The sequence below is a fragment of the Bufo bufo genome, chromosome 1 (genome assembly GCF_905171765.1).
Source record: "Bufo bufo chromosome 1, aBufBuf1.1, whole genome shotgun sequence".
NCBI classification, from domain to species: Eukaryota; Metazoa; Chordata; class Amphibia; order Anura; family Bufonidae; genus Bufo; species Bufo bufo.
This window is the reverse complement of record NC_053389.1, coordinates 683,948,421-683,955,623: the sequence shown is the minus strand read 5'-3', so window position 1 is coordinate 683,955,623 and position 7,203 is coordinate 683,948,421. Positions and strand designations below refer to the sequence as shown.

Below are 7,203 nucleotides of genomic sequence, written 5' to 3'. Positions count from 1 at the left end.
TCAAAAAATGAGTCCTCACACAGCTCCGTACGCGTAAATGTAAAAAAATACAGTATTTTTTGTTTCATTTTGTGCTTTAGTTGTTTTTTTCTTTTAGTATTAACCTGTAGGATACCTAGGTTTTAAGTAAAAATAAACAAAAACACAGCTTTCCCATAATAAAGTCACATAAAATTATAAATAACAGAAAGAAAAAGAAAGACATATATTAGGTATCGCTGCGCCTGTAACGACGCTCTATAAAAAATATCACATGATCTACCCCCTCAGTTGAATGTCATAAAAAAATACTAAATAAAAACAGTAAATCAACAAAGAGAACTGGTACCACAAAAATACCCAAATATCATAATTTATTGGTTGGACATAAAAAACATACATACACATGTACAAACACGTGGAAACAACATAAAGTGCCTGCAGCGGCAGCTCATAAAAAAATCCCATAAAATCACATGTAACATGAAGTGTGGGCTTCCTAGAACTCAACAGCATATACACCAGGAATATAAGTATCCATCATGAGATCCCAGATGTATGATGCGAGTCTAGCGGGTATAAGTGACTTGCGCTTTATCAAACAGACATGTTCTGTGAGTCAGGTGTGCGCAAACATTCGCAATCAAGATACAATACCAAGTACGTACTGAGCAAGTCTGAATCTCTCTTAGGGCTCATGCACACGACAGTATTTTGCGTTCAGTATACTGGCCGTTTTTGTAGTTCAGTATGCGGTACATATACTGAACCATTCATTTCAATGGTTCAGCAAAAAAAACTGAAGTGTCTCCGTGTGCATTCAGTTTCAGTATTTCCGTATTTCCGTACCGTGAAAAGATAGAACATGTCCTATTCTTGTCCGCAAATCACGGTGCTTGGCTCCATTCAAGTCAATGGGTCCGCAAAAAAAACGGAACACATACGGAAATGCATCCGTATGTCTTCCGTTTCCGTTCCGTTTTTTGCTGAACCATCTATTGAAAATGTTATGCCCAGCCCAATTTTCTCTATGTAATTACTGTATACTGTATATGCCATACGGAAAAACGGAACGGAAAAACGGAACAAAAACGGAAACAGAACGGAAACAAAAAACGGAACAACGGATCCGTGAAAAACGGACCGCAAAACACTGAAAAAGCCATACGGTCGTGTGCATGAGGCCTTACCCGATGCCCCAGAATGTATAAGTGGGATGAGCTGTCGCTGCCTGGCGTGCCCCTAAATAAAAACAGTGCCAAAACAAAGTCTAATGCCAAGCAATCTAAAAATCGTATGTACTCTGAAATGGTAGCAATCAAACTGTCACCTTATCCTGCAAAAAACAAGCTCCTACATAGGACAATCGCCCAAAAAATTAATAAAACTTATGGCTTTCAGAAAATGGTAACACAAAAAGATATTTTTCACTGTGTGAAACTTAAAGGGATTGTCTTATCTCAGACAGTGGGCGCAAATGGCTTGTCCATGTAGGTCCCACCTATATTAGTAACGGAGTCCCGCAAGGTGGTGGCTAGAGGACTCCTGTCCAGCCACCACCAAGAGCTCTCCCCATAGAAGTGAATGGGAGCACACTGCTCATGACCGCCACTGCTCCCATTCACTTTTATGGGCCCGACGGAAATAGCCGAGCCAGCGCACGGCTATTTGTGGCGGCCCCATAGAAAATAAAAGCCCACCACTTTTAGGGCTCCGTTCTCAATATAGGTGTTGGTCCCAGCGGTGTGACCCGCACCTATAAGACAATGGGGGCATATGCTAGCAATATGCCCCCATTGTCTGAGATGAGACAATCCCTTTAATAAAAAAATAATAGACATATTAGGTATCGCTGCTTCTGTAACGACCTGCTCTATAAAAATGACATGACCTATCCCCTCAGGTGAATGCCATTAAAAAAAAAAAAAAAAATGCAATTTTTTTGGTCCCATTGCCCCCAAAAAGTGTAATCTTGAACGATCAAAAAATCATATGCACCCAAAAAATGCTACAATAAATATGTCAACTCTTCCTGGGAAAAAGGAGCCCCTACACAAGATCATTGGCAGAAAAATAAAAAAAATATATGGCTTTCAGAAATGGAAACATGATTAAAAAAAAAATGCTTTAGTATGTAAAAAAAAAAAAAAGATAGACATATTGTCACAGTGTAGTTCATTGTGACACGGGTTACTGTGTTGCTCGCTTTAGTATCTCTTGGGCGTACTGGCTGCCGTGGATGCCGTGTAGGCTGATTACCTGATGAACTAACGAAACGCTCATTCATTGGGTACCGTAATTCGATAGTTTGTGCGCACATAAAAATGATCATTTACTGGAAGTAGATTGTGCTGTGTAATCACGATCTGCTGCCGGCAAACATCTAGTCAGTATGGGGAAGAACATTGACAGTAGTGATCACTGCTCCCATACAATGGCGATCACTGCATGTAAATACAGCCTTCTCCTCTGTTATAGAGCAGGCAATGGTCGGGAAGGAACGCTTCCTTCCCAACAATCTCCTGCTCGGTCGCCCTGTGTAAAGGGACCTTAACAGATTAGGTTATCAACTACCATGACCTGCTTAATGAGAAACAATCTGATATAGAGCAGTGCACAATACCGTTCTGTTCTGCACACTGTATTGTGTGCTAAACTGCAAAGATTCATGTGCATGAGCCCGAAAAAGGAACAAGTAATATTTCTTTTTGGTAGCTGTAGGGTGGGCCCCTAGAATAATTTCCGCTGGTGGGCCCTAGGCACCCCAGTCTGAAACTGCCTGTACCCTTGTGGGCCAGTCCGAGCCTGCTCTCAGACCAGGCCCGGCAGCTACTGTCTGTTTCCTACAGTGTCACTGTATATAATGTCATTGTATAATACTGTTGAGGGGGCCCTCACAATAAAATCCTTTAGTCCTCCTCCTGGCTGGGCCCCTTCTGAGTTTTGGCACCAAAATAGTTGCTTCCGCTGTAGCTACACCCCTGGTCCTGGCACAGCAGCAGACATGGCTTCATTCCTAGAAGATCTGGTTTGATAAATACAAGTAGGATGATGGTGAGAAGCAGTAGTATGAGCACCTGAGCCTAAAATCTGCACTCAACTCCCAGAACCAATCACAGGAAGACAGAGCAGACACAATCCTCAGGGACATTGCCAGACTATCCAAAAATCGCTGGCCAGAAGTGCAACCACTTTCCCCAATAGAGAGAACAGCAAGCTCCTATCTTGGGTTTCCAGTCTAGAGCATGAGAACCAGAATCTGCAGAACCTTCAGACGGTCTTCTCCAAATTGGAAAGTCTGACCAGTAGGCAGTAGGAGACTGCTACCTCACAAGCACCAGCCCCATAGCCTCCAGTTGTAGGCAAGCTTCCGACCCTGACACCAGCACCTGCCTGCCATAGCCAAAGGCAGAAAGGGATGATGCTGACCTGTTCGGTAGGGATGAAAAGGAAAATGCAGAGTTCGCAAGATTCAGAGAGGAGAGATTGCCTCAGTACATCAAGGAGAAATCTAAAAAACGCGGACTGATTGCCAAATCCTCCACCTTGTTGGATGTGAAACCGTGGGATGATGAGACATAGCAAAACTGGAAGAATGCACGTGCAGCATTCGGATGCACAGGCTGCTGTGGGGATCCTCCAAAGGCCGCTTTCACACAAGCGAGTTTTCCGCGCAGGTGCAATGCGTGACGTGAACACATAGCACCCGCACTGAATCCTGACCCATTCATTTCCATGTATCTGTGTACATGAGCGTTGTTTTTCATGCATCAGTTCTGCATTGCGTGAAAAACGCAGCATGTTCTATATTCTGCGTTTTTCACGCAGCCCTGGCCCCATAGAAGTGAATGGGGCTTCAGTGAAAAACGCATTGTATCCGGAAGCAAGTGCGGGTGCGATGCCTTTTTCCCTGATGGTTGCTAAGAGATGTTGTTTGTCAGTTTTTTTTCTTATCACGCGCGTGAAAAACGCATCAAAACGCATTGCACCCGCGCGGAAAAAACTGAACAACTGAACGCACTCGCAGACAAAACTGACTGAACTTGCTTTCAAAATGGTGCGAGTTTCACTGAACGTACCCTGAACGCATCCGGACCTAATCCGTCACGCTCGTGTGAAAGAGGCCAAACTGGTGCATGTGGGTTCCTGAAAAGAAGCTGCACATCCAGTGTGTGGTGGAGGATGACAAAGTCTGCAAAGACACGCAGGAGGAGATCACTTTGGCCCCTTTCACACGAGCGAGTACCATGGTAAAAGATCATGTGACGTACCATGTGATGACCGGAGTGACGTCATCACAGGTCCTTGAACTATAATTAATGCTCACCACAGGTCTTTCAACAAAGGAGACACAAGGGGATGCCGGGCTACGCGAGCAAGTGGATTAAGGTGAGTTAAATTATTTATTTATTTTTTTTAACCCCTCCAGTGCTATTTTACTTTGCATTCTGTATTCAGAATGCTATTATTTTCCCTTATAACCATGTTATAAGGGAAAATAATACAATCCACAGAACACCGATCCCAAGCCCGAACTTCTGTGAAGAAGTTCGGGTTTGGGTACCAAACACGCACGATTTTTCTCACGCGAGTGCAAAACGCATTACAATGTTTTGCACTCGCGCGGAAAAATCACGGGTGTTCCCGCAACGCACCCGCACATTTTTCCGCAACGCCCGTGTGAAAGAGGCCTTTGGCTTTTAACAAGATTTAGCCTGAAGCATACAGACTGGAGTGTGAGCAACCTGTAACCTCACAGAAAGAAGAAAGAAGAAATGGGAAATGGTAACATACATTTCCAGAAGGAATAATGGTGGGACAACACAATGAAAAGGTGATCTGGCAGTGTTATTTCATATGGAATACAAGTATTTACTAAAAGTAAAGAAGAATGGACAGATAAGTTAAAGGGGTTATCCAATGCTTAAAAAGACCTCAGAGAGTGGCCGCAGTGGGGTTCATACATACCTGGTCCCGCCACTGGGTTCTGGCTCCATTTCTCCCCAGCCGTTTCGGCCGCTTTGTGATGCTCTGGCATTAACATCCTGTTGACGGGCACCACATGACTGCTGCAGCTAATCACCAGCCGCAACGGTGACCTATCACCCATGCTGCATGTGACTGGGCCATGTGTCTTTTTAAGGGCTCTTTCACACCTGCGTTCTTGTCTTCCGGCATAGAGTTCCGTCGTCGGGGCTCTATGCCGGAAGAATCCTGATCAGGATTATCCCCATGCATTCTGAATGGAGTGAAATCCGTTCAGGATGCATCAGGATGTCTTCAGTTCCGGAACGGAACGTTTTTTGGCTGGAGAAAATACCGCAGCATGCTGCGCTTTTTGCTCCGGCCAAAAATACGGAACACTTGCCGGATCCGGAATTAATGCCCATTGAAAGGCATTGATCCGGATCCGGCCTTAAGCTAAACGTCGTTTCGGTGCATTGCCGGAGCCGACATTTAGCTTTTTCTGAATGGTTACCATGGCTGCCGGGACGCTAAAGTCCTGGCAGCCATGGTAAAGTGTAGTGGGGAGCGGGGAGCAGTGTACTTACCGTCCGTGCGGCTCCCGGGGCGCTCCAGAGTGACGTCAGGGCGCCCCAAGCGCATGGATCATGTGATCGCATTGGACACGTCATCCATGCGCATGGGGCGCTCTGACGTCATTCTGGAGCGCCCCGGGAGCCGCACGGACTGTATACTGCTCCCCCGCTCCCTACTACTACTATGGCAACCAGGACTTTAATAGCGTCCTGGGTGCCATAGTAACACTGAACGCATTTTGAAGACGCATCCGTCTTCAAATGCTTTCAGTAAACTTGCGTTTTTCCGGATCCGGAGTGTAATTCCGGCAAGTGGAGTACATGCCGGATCCGGACAACGCAAGTGTGAAAGAGCCCTAAAGGGAACCTGTCACAATGAAAATGCTAATTAATCTGCCTGCAGCATGTTATAGAGCAGGAGGAGCAGAGCAGATTGATATATAGTTTTGTGGGAAAAGATTCAGTAAAACTTGTAATTTTTCCATTTATATCCCTGCTCATTCTGTGCCTTGACATCAAGGAGTCGGTCCTATCAGTGATTGACAGCCTTCCCTCTATGACTGTGTATAGAGATAGCCCCCTTGATTTCAAAACCCAGAATGAGCAGGAATATAAATGAATGAAATACAGGTTATACTGAATCTTTTCCAATAAAACTATATACGGTACATGCTATCTCAGCTTCAGTTCAGTTCATCATGACAGGTTCCCTTTAAATCTTGGATAACCAGGGTCGGGACCAGGTAGTTCGGATTCCTAGGTAGAGCAGGCAAATTGCACCCCTTTCCTCCAATCAATTTAAAGTGACCCTACTTACTAATAAAATGATTAAAAACCATTTAAAATAAGCAGTCAGGAGCAGATCCAGTGACTTACAGGTGACGTCTCCACGGATTTCAGTTCTTCACTTCCCTTTTCATCTCCATTTGGTACAGACAATCATGGCCAGATGTTGCTGGTCATTTTTGTGCAGCCCCCTCTGCAACATAAGAGTAAGAAGACCCCAGTATTGCTATATGGCGCATGGGGGACTGTTACAGATTTTGCAAATCGGCCCCCAAATTTATACAATTCACTGTCATCCTGCTGCTACTCCAGATACTGTGCCCCGCTGCGCTTCCTCATGCCCAAAAACACTATACTGTCAGAAATAACAGTACCATACAGATAACCCCCCTATAGTAATAGTGCTCCCCCCAATAGTGATAATACTACCCAGGAGTAGTTAGTAGCAATGCCATCCATAATATGCTCAATAATAATAATGCCCCTACAGTATGCCTAGTAGTATTAATATAACCATAATGCCCCCTATATTTATATTTCCCCTCCTGCAGTGCCCCCTGTAGCTCTATTGCCCCCTTGTAGTTATAACTCCCCTGTAGTGCCTATATATATATACACTGTATATATATTTATACCCCCTGTAATGCCAGTATATAATGCCCCCCTCCGTGTCAGTATATAATGCCCCCCCTTAGTGCCAGTATATAACGGTGCCCCCCCAATGCCAGTATATAATGATCCCCCCTTATAGTGCTAGTATATAATTCTGCCCCATTAGTGCCAGTATATAATGCTGCCCCCCCCCCCCCGTGACGGTATATAATACTAACCCCCAGGGCCAGTATATAATGCCACCCTTAGTGCCAGTACATAATGCTATTCCCCCTTAGTGCCAGTA

At 44.8% G+C, this 7,203-nt stretch overlaps 1 pseudogene; it reads left to right on the top strand.

Annotated features, from left to right (window-relative positions):
* Positions 1-521: 521 nt before the first annotated feature.
* LOC120986759 lies at positions 522-5,006 on the top strand (annotated as a pseudogene).
* The last annotated feature ends 2,197 nt before the right edge of the window (positions 5,007-7,203 follow it).